Here is a 14,006-nt window from a genome sequence, read left to right on the forward strand (position 1 = left end):
CATTCATTTACAAAAGTGATGACACAACACTCATCCAAGCTTACAGCACAGCAATAATATGAGTAAAGAGGCTTAGCAACATTTTGTAGTGTAATAACAGTAACATGACGCCAAAAATATTAATTGTTAGGAATAACAGCAGCTTAAAAATGTAAAATATCTCTTCTATTACACTATAAAAGTAAAAAAAAAAATTAATTAAAAAAGGAAAACAAAATTAAAATTAATTTCCAAAAAATTAAAAAAAAAAATGTTGACTGCAACATTTAAAAGCAACATGCATGCATACGTAAACTCTTAACAGCACGAATGCATTCACATGTTAGAGAATTTACATAACAGAAAGTATACGCATAACAGCAATTCCAAAGCAGTCAAAAATGTTATGTTAAAGAAATAGCATTAGTTTTTATACATTAACAGTATGAAATGCTAAACATTAACAGCATCAACTGCGAAACATTAACATTCGCCAATATCAACACGTAAATATCATGCAAGTGCTCTAAATACTCACTAACCGCTCTCTCACTTCCGCTGTTTATATAAAAGTGTAACATTTGATACCATTAATGCTGCCGCAAATGTTGCTAAACAAGTTTTGATGCCGGAAAGAAATGTCAACACTTCCGGCTTTCAACAGCGGTAGCAGACAGCATTAATGAACTACTTTTATGCGCGACACTACTACTTTTGTGTAGACGAAAGTGAAGTTATAACGAAGAGTTGCAGTACAGTAAAAAGCTCTCTTTAGTGAGTGTTAAGAGTAAATGTTTGCTCGTGTTTGTTTGTGTGACGAAGCAGTTGTAATGAGAGTAGCCAAATTGGGTGAATAGTAGATGCAACAAGCGTTTATGCTGCAGTAAATGTTTGTAAACTTTTTTTTTGTATTTTGTGCTCAGGCGGAAAAGATGTTGAGTAAGGTTAGGTAATTGTGCTTAGAGCAGATTAAGTTATTTAATGATTTGAAATAAGTTTGGTGGGAATATTTTGATGAAATACGTGAAAATTTTATAAGAGATTATAATTTTTGTACATATATGTATGTAATATACATATGTATAAGAAGAAATTCGTGATTTAAACTTTCAAAATGAAAATCCTTCTATACATGAAAATCTAAAGATAGTATACAAGTATATACATACATATACATATGTGAAAAATGTATAGCAGTTCTGGTACCTGATAAACATATCAACAGTAAGCGAACCAAAATTTCGGTTTCGTCGATTTCATTCCGGTATAATAATGGAAATTGTTGAATCTGCCCGTCTTGTAGCATAATTTTGATTATCCAGAATCTCAACACTATTTATACAAGAGTCATTTGTTGATTATAAAGGCTTTGCCATATGATTGTGGCATTGGCTGAGAATCATCTACTAAGAACTACTACCGAACGGCCATATTATTATATTAAACCTTCTATATGTTAACATTTTGAACGACCGAAGGAAAATATCCACCAGACGAGTCCAGCAGAGTTATTGTTTTCCGTCAGGACAATGCCAGAGCACACACATGAATAGTGACTCTCCAGAAGCTCTTTGATCTTGATTGGGATGTTCTTGTTCATTCATTTTAAAGTCGAAGCCGAGCACCAAGTAATTATTGCCTGTTCCTGACTATGGAGAATTATTCTGTAAATGCAAAGTTCCCTCCAAGAGAAGCTTATGAAATGTGACTGTAATAATTTCTAGCTAAACTGTGCATATTAGACTTAACTCGGAACATCCTACCTCCTAAATAAAACCTGCATTTTGATGGACAAACAATGGATTGATTGTTTATTATTATTATAAAAGAGTCTTAGTACACCAGAACTTTGTCTTGGACTGGGGAAAGTTCTTAAAATTTAGAATTTCTTATGTTTAGATGGTTATAGAAAGTTATAGCTTTATAAATATATAAAGTAAAGGAAAAGAAAGAAGTTATATATTTTGAACCCCGCGTAGTTTTTGTCCATTGCGATACCAGATGGAGGTCAGTTATTAGCTCAATGAGGAGTAGTTATCTTTTAGGATGCTTGCGATTGACACGAATTTTAGCAGACCCTGCGTGATTAGTACCGATACCTCCTCCAGTGTATCATACCGTGGGGATCCCAGATGTTTACAGCGTAATTTTGCCAATGCGGGACAAGTGCACAAGAGATGCTCCATTGTTTCCCTGAAGCACACATTTCCTGCAGTCTTCTCGATCTGTCAGCTTCATTCTGCGGATGTGTGCTGCCACCAGACAGTGACCAGTTAGTATTCCGATCATGTTCCTACAGTCTTCTATCGAGTCTCATTAGGAATTTGTGTACTTCTGATCTACCATTTTGTAAATAATTTTTGCAGTTTTGCATTCCGATGGGTTTTCGATTTTCTTTACCATGCTTCTGTCCTGATCGTCGTATAAACAATGCATGGGTTTTTCGACGTTGATCACGTTTTCGAGTCTTAGCCGTACACCATTCCTGGCAATCTCGTCCACTATTTCATTGCCATCGATGTCTTTGTGGCCCCGCACCCAGTAGAAATGAAGTTGCTTGCTTCTGGCAATACTTTCCACTGCTGGCCTGCTCCCAAGACATTTCTGGCCGAATTGCAATACGAAGTTACTGCCTTAATCACTGCTTAGCTGTCTACATAGATGTGGACTCTGGAATTTCCTGGAGGTGCTTTAGAAGCCAGCTCAGCGACTGTATGAGTATTTATATTAATAATCACTGCCAGCGCTTTTGGTTAGAATCCATGTGGATGCCCTAGAGTAACACGATTACAAACACAGTATTCTTACAGATTCCCTATGAAGAGAACCAATGAGCAATATGGATATAGATTTTCTATTTTTGAAAATTACATACAGTAAAGCGGGTCTGATACTCTTCTATAGGATACTTTTTCTATAACTCGTTGTTAATAACCATTTTTCCGACCATTAAGCTCATAATAGTAGAAGGAAAGAAAAACTTTAAAAAGAGGACATTTTTCAACAATTTTCATTCGAAATTAAAGTCTGAAATGATAGCACACAGAACTCTTCACCCATACAACTTTCTTATCCTTTCACTTTAAATGTTCAAAATATACACAGTTTGAGTCACAATATCCTCAAATATATATTTATCAAATGTCTGGACATAAATAAATTGCCGTCCTTTGTATTTCATTCGTAATCTTTTTCATTATTCTTTGCTGCAAGCCTGCCATATGCTTATCAACAGCCCTTTATGGCTTCAAGAATTGAGAACATTTTGTGAAAGTGCACAAAATTGTGAAAATATCTAAAGTATAACAGTAATAACAAAAAGTGTCACACAAATACCCACACTCTCACACACACATACCATTACACTAATATAGACGACGTCACACTTTCATGTTTGCCTATACGACAATGACCCAATTTATTGTAAAAAGCGTCAGTTGGCGACGTTCTAACAAATCCTTTGCGCTAATAGATTACCAACGCCGTAGGAGCGTAGTTGTTGTTGCTTTTGTTGTTGCCGCTTGGACAGCTGTTGCAACATACTGATGATAGAGGCGGCTAAATGCAACAACGAAGGCGCTAAAAGGGTGTGGAAGCAAAGAACTCGAAAGTATTTTACAAAGCACTGAAAAGCGGCGTGAAGTTTATAGTTGTTGGTGTGGTTTCTAGTCCTTGCAATTTTGAATATGTATGCCTGTGCATCTACCATACATATGTTTATAAGTATATCTGCTGGACGCCTTCCACAGCTGATGTTGGTGGACCAACAGCTCGTAAATGATAATGTGCTGGCTGGCCAATAACTATTGGCAGTGTGGGGATCCGTGGCTGTGAAGAGCAGGCAGTGGATCTCACTATAGAAAAATTTATATATTATATTTGTATGTTTGATATGTGTTAATGTCCAGGCACCTCAATTACAGCTTGCTTTGTCGAAGTAGCTGCAATGAGTTGTAACTAAAGTTAATAGGGTTGTGTCAATTTAGATGCGGATATATGTACATACATACATAGATTAACGAAGAGTAACTAAGGTCCAAGAGGTTATTGTGATAGTAGAATGCTGTGTTTGGAATTTGTCTTCATATTCATACCATATGATTTGCTCATAAATATGTTGTATAAATTAGTATAATTATATGCTTTCAAGATGCATGCTATGTAATCCCGAAATGACTAGCGAAGAATTTCGGTATCATTATACACCAAAACAGGTTTTCTTACTTGGATATAGATAGGCAGAGGTTAAAAAAATGTTAAGGCTCTAAGTCCCGAAAATATTTCGGGATCCCGAAACTCACTTTTCAATATTCAAAAGAAAAAATATTCATAAGCAAATATACCAATATTTAAGAATAAAATATAAAAAAATATCGGGATCCCGAAATAAATTATTCAATATTCCCATTAAGAAAAGTATTTTAATAGTAAATTTACCAGCTGGATTATGTATTTAAGAATATTAAAAAATATATTAGAAAATTTCGGGATCCCGAAATCTATTTTTCAATATTCAGGATAAAAATTTGTGAGGAAGCAAAGATATATACATAATAACTAAGTTTAAAAAAATAAAATAAAAACAAGCAGCTCACAACCGCATCTACAAATAAACTGAAATAAGGTCAAACTTGCGTTCCTTGCGGTTTAAGCGGGACTGCAGGACGTTTTCTTATACTAATACATAGTCATACATGTATGTGTGAAAATTTGCAAGTGTTTAACCCCGTTGCGTCCATGCAAGTAAACACTTTTCACCCATACACGGACGACATTGACAAATCCACGTCACGTGTTGAGTAGCGAATTTCGAAAAAAACCCAAAGGAAAAGTTGTGCGCGTATAAAAATCAGTTGCAATGTAAAATCTTGTTAAACGCTAACTGACTGATGGATGGTGGGATTTACATGCACACACACACATACTGACTTAGCATAGCGCCATATTGATTGCCACCTGCGGCAGCAGAATTCACTACGCAATCAACATCTGGTGCACGCAGCCATCACTCATACGACCAGGCGTCCTTATTATTATATAATATTACGTGAGGTTAAACGTCAGACTGGCGGACTTGCTGTTAGCAGCAGTTTAATATCGAGTCAACCGGTAGGGCAATTTAGCGTGCATGAAATGGAAATCCTTTTATTATTTTTTTAGCTGCTTTGCTATTGGCAATCTGCTACTTGTGAGCAATTGAAATTGTGAAACACATTGAGAGTCAATTCTTTAACTTAGCATTGATTAAATTTTTTGCTAAAATTTTTGTATTTTGCTCGCTCTAATGACACTTGAAGCGCAGTTTTATTTTTGTTATAATTTTGGTTTTCTTTTTTCTCTTATATTTGTCAGACGTTTATTACCTGTTTGATATTTGAGTCATTTCCTCTTCCGAGTGGCATGCCAATTTAAGTGCCCATTAATTATCTATTTAATTTTACATATTTATATGTCAAATTCTCATTTGATGCTCTATCGAGTCGGAATATGTATATTATTACGGTCTGACAAAAGAATAATTGCTGTTTATTTACTGTTAAGGTAGTTTTTCGAAGAGATAACTAGCTCAAAGCTATGTGTGCAGCTATGTGATTCCACACCTTCAATTAGAAGAGAGCATGAGTGCTATATATTATTTCATAACCCGGTTGAGAATTCCAGAAACAAAAATATGGATCTAGTGAGCATGCTTTTAGTGGTTATGAGTCATAAGCTTCCTTTAACATACACTTTGACAAATTTGAAGAAAAACAACCATGATTATGTATATATTTGAATATGTACCTTGACATATAGTATTTGAAGGAACGAAAAGAACATGAAGTAATGATTGTTTTTGCTATAATAAGAGTGATCTGAACCCAATTCTCGAGTACTTTTCCACTAAATCAAGTCGTTTGTCATAAACAGAACGTTCAATATTGACATCCAAAGCTTGAAGATAGTCTGGTTTATCTCTAAAGACCAATGACTTCAAATAACCCTACAAGTAGAAGTCTAATGGTGTTAGATCATAACTCTTTGGAGGTCATTCAATGTCACAAATTCTTGAAATAAACGAATTTCCAAACTTTTCTTGCAATAAATCGATGACGCCATATATCGGCGAAGGAGTTGTTGGTGGAGAGAAGCGGTTAGATTAGAAGGACAGTGAGTTTACGCATGATTCAATGCTTTGAGGGAAGGTTTGAGGAGGGGTTTACTGTCAGGAGCTCTCTATCAACTCCAGCTTCAGACTTCCTGACTATTTCAGTGCCTTCCAGGCCGGAATTACAGCCATTAAGGTAGCAGTAGATTTACTGACCTGGAGTACAGCCTCCCTCAGAGAAGTGATCATCCACTCATATAGCAAATAGTAACTAACCTCGCCTCAAAAGAGAGTATTTGTGATAAGACTGGTATGGGTGCCAGGTTACACCTGGCACAAGTTGACTAGCTAGTATGAAAAGGTAACCGAGAACTGCTATCGGTGGAATGGGGGCGGATCAGTACTCCCGTATCCTCTTGAGTCGTACTGCTACATCGCTGAGCTTTACGGAATCTTGACCAGCACTGCGCCACCATTGGTACATACGCTGTCAAAAAGGTCTTTGGCTCAATATTTATCGCAAGAGATCTAGTAATCTCCTTATCCTCAGTAAGGCTAGCCTCTTCTTAGTTGTGGGGCTTTTAATAAGCCATTGCCCTATTGGCGTTCACGCAGTAAGCCTGGTAATCCTACCAGACGCCAGCTGCAGAAGTTGTTTGGAAGAAGATGGGGTGGAAACAACTCAACACTTCTTTCCTTTCTGTCCACGTTTCGGAGGTCGGCAACCCACCGAGCTGACGGGAATGGAAATTAAACGCCTGTGCAAAATTGTATTGGTCCCTAATCGTTTCCTAATTTTATGTTCGAACACAAGAGTTCTTCTTTTCTATGGCTTCACAAAGAGCCTCAGTCCACGTGCGATCTTTGATAAGCCATCTAACCTAATCTAAGCCAAACTCAGCAAACTGTCGTCGTTTACGGTCGTCCAATGACCTCACTTCTTAAGTGAAAAAAATTTTATACGGATGCAAGTCCAAATTCTTTTTAAAAATCCAGGATCTTCGCGAAATCTGTGTAATATATTCTCTGGGATTCACCTCAAGGTTAATCCAAAAATAGCAAATATTTCAAAGCATACTTTTACAAATATATGACACACCTAGCAGAACGTGTATATGAATATATTAGTGAAAGCGACTGTGTTTGCATGAACTCTGCCTTACTTCCTTAACGGAGAAATAGCTAGAAAAGCATCCTTGACAGCGAAAAATGCAGCGAGTATGTTCTGTTAAGATTACATTTGTTTACTAGAAGTATACATACGTTCTCTTATGTATATTTGTATATATTTCCTTCTCGATATCAGCATTTTTCTCTGGCCCACCGTTTTCTATATATTTTTCGTATTTCTTAACGTCCTGCTCATAGACCACATTAGCTTTTAACTCGCTGGTATGCGCTGTCAAAACCAATAAGTTATGTTCTCGAACTGTAAAGAGAATGTGGGTGTTGACACTGTTAAATGAGCAGCTGAGCAGTTAAGCTTTGAAACGCATGCGTCACAAATGTCAAATGCCCAGAATGTAAGAGTGACCTTCGATAAATTCGATTGGCCTTACGCTCTTTTCACGGCGATTTAAGGAGTTATTTTATTAAGGATGACACTGAAGAGCATACAATCTTTGGAAACTCTTAAGAACTGAGAAAATAATGAATTTTACGCATCCGCGTCCAATTTATAGAAATAAATGTGTATGGAAAATGCTATACAAAATGAATATGTGCTATTGTAAATTGCCAAAAAGAAAGGAAAATATTACACTTTCAAGTAAAAGTTTTTAGTTAGTGCGAGCTAAAAAATAATATAGTAAGGAAAAACTTGAAACCAACCAAAATCTTAAACAATGTCGAAGAACAACTTGGTAAATTTTACGTCGAGATCTTAAATTGAAAGCGTAAAAAATACAGCCTGTAGAAGGACTGAAGCTGCTCGCCTTCACAAGTGACATCGCTTCACTCTATGGGCTGTTGAATAGTTCCAAGAAGATCCGATGATCTCGAGCCAAATTTTCTTCAGTTATGAGCCCTACTTTTGGCTCAATGGGTATGTAAACCAGCAGAATTGCCGAATTTGGTACGAAGAGCAATCTGAAAGAGTTCAAGAGCTGCCATATCATACAGAAAACCACTGGGTTTAGTGTGGTTTGATGGCCGGTGCAGTCATCGGTCATGTTTTGTCAAAAGTGATGCCGGTGAGAAAGTAACCGTCAAGGCGACCATTATCGCGCCATCACAACCGACTATTTGATGTCGAAATTGAAGCTCGTGTGCTTGGCGATATTTGGTCTCCACACGACGGCGGTTTCACGGTGTGGACCGGTCGATTGGTCGCCCACATTGTGACATCACACTGCAGGGATATGTATAGTCTAAGATCTAGGTGGACAATACCGTTTTGATTCAGGTCTTGGAGTAAAACATCACATATGTCATTCGTCAGTTCGGATAGACCATCTGAGACGTAACCACGGACAATATTTGAAGGAGATAATCTTCAAAAAATAAATGCCAAAGAATGTTTTTTCGAATGGTGATAGTGATTACAGTGATTACATGATGGTTTGAAGTTCCGGGGTTGAAAAAATATCGGTAAAGACTTGTTGATGAAACCTTGAGAGTGAACCTGGGTTTCTTCAGTTTCATGACAGACTGGTGGCGTGATTGTCTTCAATAACGATGAAAATATTTTTCATATTAGTTCAGATATGTTCCTTCATAAGTATACATACTCTGATTGACGTCTTTGTAAATTGAAATCAGCATGAACTGGTTCGCTCTGCATGTCACTTGCGACAGTAAATAAAGACCTGCAGTTTGTTTCATAAAATATTTTCACATACTAAAAAATACAAGAGTCTGAAGTCATATCAATTTTCATTAACATTTCCCCAAGACTCGAGCCACTAACCAATTCACCCTCCAACCGAGCCACCTTTGCATCAACCCAAGCATCATTTTACAGAGACAAAACAACCATACTCACCTTACTATATTTTACATAGCTACGCTTCAGCGCTGTTCACCCCGCTACACTGTCCACCGCACTGTGGGTTTTATAACGTTTCGTCTTACTTGTCCCCATTGCACGTTACCCCATAGTTCCACATCTAATTTGCATATACGCACAACAGTAATTGGATTATAAAAGATATCGATGACGATAACAATGTTGTTGTTATTGCTTTGCTCATCCCCATTTCCCTATTTACTCGTAGCACATGCTTGCTGTTGGTGTTTGCTTTTGTTTTTGTTGTGTCATTGATACTTTGGAGCAAAGCAAAGTCGGCAAGGTGAGAAGTGATGATTGTTAATGTTATGGATTTAAAGGTGAAGGCGTTAAAAATAACTCACTGCAAAGGTGCAAACATAACAGTGAATTTACAGGGTGTGCAGTTTCTAAAAATCATAAATAACTGCGAGTGAAGTAAGTTAGTGGGCGATGCTGCATAATATTTGGACTTAAACGAGTATGTGATATACGTTTGTCTTAAATGACAGCTGTCAAATGAAACATGGCGCACCCTGTATGCTGAAAATGAAGCAGTTGATGTGTGAATCTGTGAAAGCAGGAAGAAATGGGGCAGCAGTTCAAAAAATTTTTTGTAAAAAGCGTGAAGAAAATGTATGGCAAAAAAGTTTAACCGCGACGTTATGCCTGTAAGTACTCTGAAATTAGAGTAGGGCGCTGTTCGCACGTGCATAATTTGGCTGGGCTTGTCTCTTTCATTACTAAGGAAATTAATACCACATGGCACACATGTTTGGTTAAAATAATCACAAAAGCGTTGAAAACAAATTGCTGTGTCAGAAAAAGTCAAGGTACGTATCGACTTACGCTGAAGTAATATGGAAATAAACTTCCGGAAATATTTAATGTCATCGGAAGCATGGAAAACATTTCAATGTTCATTGCTCTCCCACAGCTGTCAGATGTTCATCTCACAACTGTCAGATATGTATACATAATCGAAACTTATCCAGTGTTTTACCAAGTACCCAGAACTGCCAATTCAACAACGAATGGTATGAATCATAAGCTTAACAATCGAGCTTATACTATACCGATGGTATATATTTTCAGGGAAATTCTCTATGAATTGAGCTGAGCATTCTTTTGATCATTCGCTAAGAAACATAACAAGACTTAAAAGGTAATTTGAAAAATCCTCTGTCTGCCATAGTATAACACATACATATTTTGCCAAAATTGGTTTTTTTTTCAGCATACGTAGTTCCCTTCAAGGGTAATACCGATTATAGCGACCCTCCAACTTTTCGTTAGTAGTTCTTCTTCAAAGGTTAGTTTAGCGACCCTCCAACTTTTGGATATAATATTTGTAGTACGATTTGCCTTTTTGCTTTCAGCCCTCAGTTTCGGCAATCACCTCATCATTCGACGAAAACTTCTTTTCATCGAGCATTATTCTAAGATCAGGAAAATACGCTGGCTGCTGAAGAAACTGGAAGTGCCATTCATGGACTTTTGCTATCGTTTTTTACTGATTTTTGTAGTACGATTTGCCTTTGCTTCAAAATAGGCCTCAGTTTCGGCAATCCCCTCTTCATTCGACGAAAATTTCTTCCCAGCGAACATTCTTTTGAGTTCTGAGTACAGAAACTAGTCGTTGGGGCCTAGATCTGGAGAATAAACTGGCTGCTGAAGCAACTGAAAGTCCACTTCGTGGATTTTTGCCATTGTTTTTCTCTGACTTGTGACAAGGTGCATTGTCTTGGTAAAACAGCACTTTCTTTTTCTTCAAATGCGGCCGTTGTTTGGTGATTTCAGCCTTCAAAGGGCCCAGTAATGCTATGTAATAGTGACTGTTGATGGCCCTTCTTCTTTCAAGGCAATCAATAAAAATTATTCCAAGCGCATTCCAAATTACAGTCACCATAATCTTTCCACTCGACTGGACAGTTTTTGTCGATTGGACTTCGGAGTGATATGGTGGAGCCATGTTTCATCCACTGTACCTATTGACGCAAAAACTCGGGTTTATTACGCCAAATATTTCTGAATGATATGATGTACACATTCAGTGGATAGCTTTAAAGTGCCTGCTATCTCAAACAACTGCACTTTATAGTCACTCGAAATTATCTTCTGGCCTTTTTGGAAGGTTTCGTCGGTAATCAGCTCTTTTGGGCAATACTACGTTCACTATCTAGTGCTCATTTCACCACATCTAAACTTACCCTACCAACCCTTCATGGTTGATTTTCCTGGGTTAGTGCCCCGAACTCGTCATAACGCTAAGTTTTGCCTCAACTGTATTTTTCTCATTCAAAACACCATATTTCATAAACAAGAAAAATTCTGTTTTATCCATTTACTTCACAAGAACAAAATTTGCTTCTCTAAAAATGATTTTATACACAAACTAACCTAAATTCAACTTGTGTTCTCTGTAGTAGCCAAATATAGCGTAGGCACCTAATACTCATCTGAAAAGTTCTTTAGGATATTTGTATTTGTTCTTATTGAGCTTTAAAGCAATTCTGTAATCGAATGCCCGTTGATCCAAAATCTGGATAATCCTAAATTCAACAGTTAAATCTATTATGCCGTAGCAGAGACAGCTCAAGTATTGGAAAACAAATACACAGGCCATATAATCGGAGCTTTTATGTACTTAAGTCCATATATGTATATACTTATACATACTTTGATGTACATATGTATGTATTTAATGGTGTTAAGAATAAACTGGATATAACTAAGTAGTTTAAACAACTTAAATGTCTCGTGTTACACTTATCCAGAATAGCAAAGAATAGGCGGGAAAAAAATGTACTATGGGAAGTGATAACAACAAGAGCAACATAAGGCAAAGCGGATGAAGTGATTTTAAATGAAGTGTAAAAGTAGAATTACAGAGGAGTAAATACCAGTTTTACTAATTATGAATTGGAGTATATGTTGGTTGATGAACAAATCTCAGGAAATCTCTTAAGAACCAAGTACTATTAGAAATTAGTCTGCACTAATGCCCAAAGAACCTAAAATTTAAGTAAATTTTTGATAAGATAACAACAGGTAAAGTACTGAAGCCTCAAATAAAAATTACTGTTATAAGTCCTACTATATTTTCCACGTTTTAAAAAAGAAGATTGGTAAAACCAGACTTTAAGAAATTTTAGAGACGCTTTCCAATACAAATTTATACGGAGTAAGAAATTTTAAATACATTTTTTCCGGTGTTTGATACTGAACGAAGTTCCATACAAACGGCGTTGTTGTTTTGTAAAACGTTCAGGTCTAAAACTTTATAAGTGTGTTGACTTGCTAACGTTTGTAGGCCACAATGGTATTATTGGATTAGACTGGATGGAAAAGGCAGGAAAATAGACCCGTTTGCGAATAAAAAAAAACATCACATGGAGCAAACATTCTACTGATCTCACCTATCATTATTGACAGCCACAACTTTGAGACTTTGTTCGCCTTGAGATCCAAGTAGGAAGCACTCAAGGTCGATAAGTGCTACAAGGGACAGTGATAAGTGGGTCATTGAGAATTAAATTTTCCTTTGACGAATGGAAAGATACATTACGGTTGAAGAAATATCAGCAAAGACTTGTTGACGAGACCTTGAGAGTGAACCTGGGTTCTTCAGTTTCATGACAGATTGGTGGCGTGATTGTCTTCAACAGCGATGAAAATATTTTTCATATTAGTTCAGATATGTTCCTTCATAAGTATACATACTCTGATTGACGTCTTTGTAAATTGAAATCAGCATGAACTGGTTCGCTCTGCATGTCACTTGCGACACTAAATTAAGATCTGCAGTTTGTTTTATAAAATATCTTCACACACTAAAAAACACAAGAGTCTGAAGTCATATCAATTTTCTTTACCATTCCACCAAGATTCGAGCTACTAACCAATTCACCCTCCAACCGAGCCACCTTTGTATCAACCCAAGCATCATTTTACAGAGACATAATAACTATATCCCGAAATTTCGGGACTCAAACTAGTTGAGGTTAGTGAAGAATACCATTCATTACTGAGTAACTGGAATACCGAAATATTTCGGGATCACCAGTCAAAGTCGAAGTAGTTGCGGCTAGTGAAGAATATCATTCATTCCGGATTGACTTGAATCCCGAAAATTTTCAAGGTCACCAATTTAAAGTCCCGAAATTTCGTAATTCTAAGAGTTGAAATTAGTGAAGAATATCATTCATTCCGACGTGACTTAAATCCCGAAAATGTTCGGGATCGCCAATATGAAGTCTCGAAACTTCGGAATTGAAAAAAGTTGAGATTAATGAAGAATAATTCATTCCGCAGTGACTTGAATCCCGAAAAATTTCGGGATCACCAGTCAAAGTCCCGAAAATTTGGGACCCGATATACTCTTTCGTTAGTGATGAATACTCGTACCATTCATTATGGCGTGGCCGCAACGTTACGACTATTAAAAATTTTTATGTAAAAAATAAATTTAATTAAACATGTCTTCAAAAATTATTTCCTGCTAACTCTGTGGACTTGAAATTCTCAAATTAATTAACAGTAAACCAAACAATACGCTTTCTACAGCTCTGTGTTGTTGTATTTTTTGCTGACACGCACAAACCCTGACCTGGGCATATGGCTGATGATGGTATGTTTCGGCAAATTTATGTTTTTTTCTCGTCGTATGTGGGTGCATAAGCGTCACACAAGTCATGCGGTGATATTTGGCCAAAAGCCAAACGTACTACAAACCACAAGAACAGGAATAAAGGAATAAAAACGAACGAAACGAAGCCAAGTGAAACGAGAGTTTAAGTCAATAACTCGTAATTTAACCGCTTTCCGAGCGTTTTCCCACGTAAGAAATGTCCTTTACTTCATTTTTGTTTTATACTTTTTTATTATTTTTTCCATTTTTTTGCATTTTTTCTCTTTTGCGCACGCATATACGTAAACAGTGCAGCTTGTAAA

At 36.7% G+C, this 14,006-nt stretch overlaps 1 protein-coding gene across 2 annotated transcripts in view; it reads right to left on the bottom strand.

Moving 5' to 3' along the window:
* The window catches only part of LOC105225696 (furin-like protease 2), a 725,052-nt gene that overhangs the window by 374,171 nt on the left and 336,875 nt on the right, over positions 1–14,006 (bottom strand). The gene's annotated exons all lie outside the window — the stretch shown is intronic.

This window comes from Bactrocera dorsalis, chromosome 4 (genome assembly GCF_023373825.1).
Source record: "Bactrocera dorsalis isolate Fly_Bdor chromosome 4, ASM2337382v1, whole genome shotgun sequence".
Lineage (NCBI taxonomy): Eukaryota > Metazoa > Arthropoda > Insecta > Diptera > Tephritidae > Bactrocera > Bactrocera dorsalis.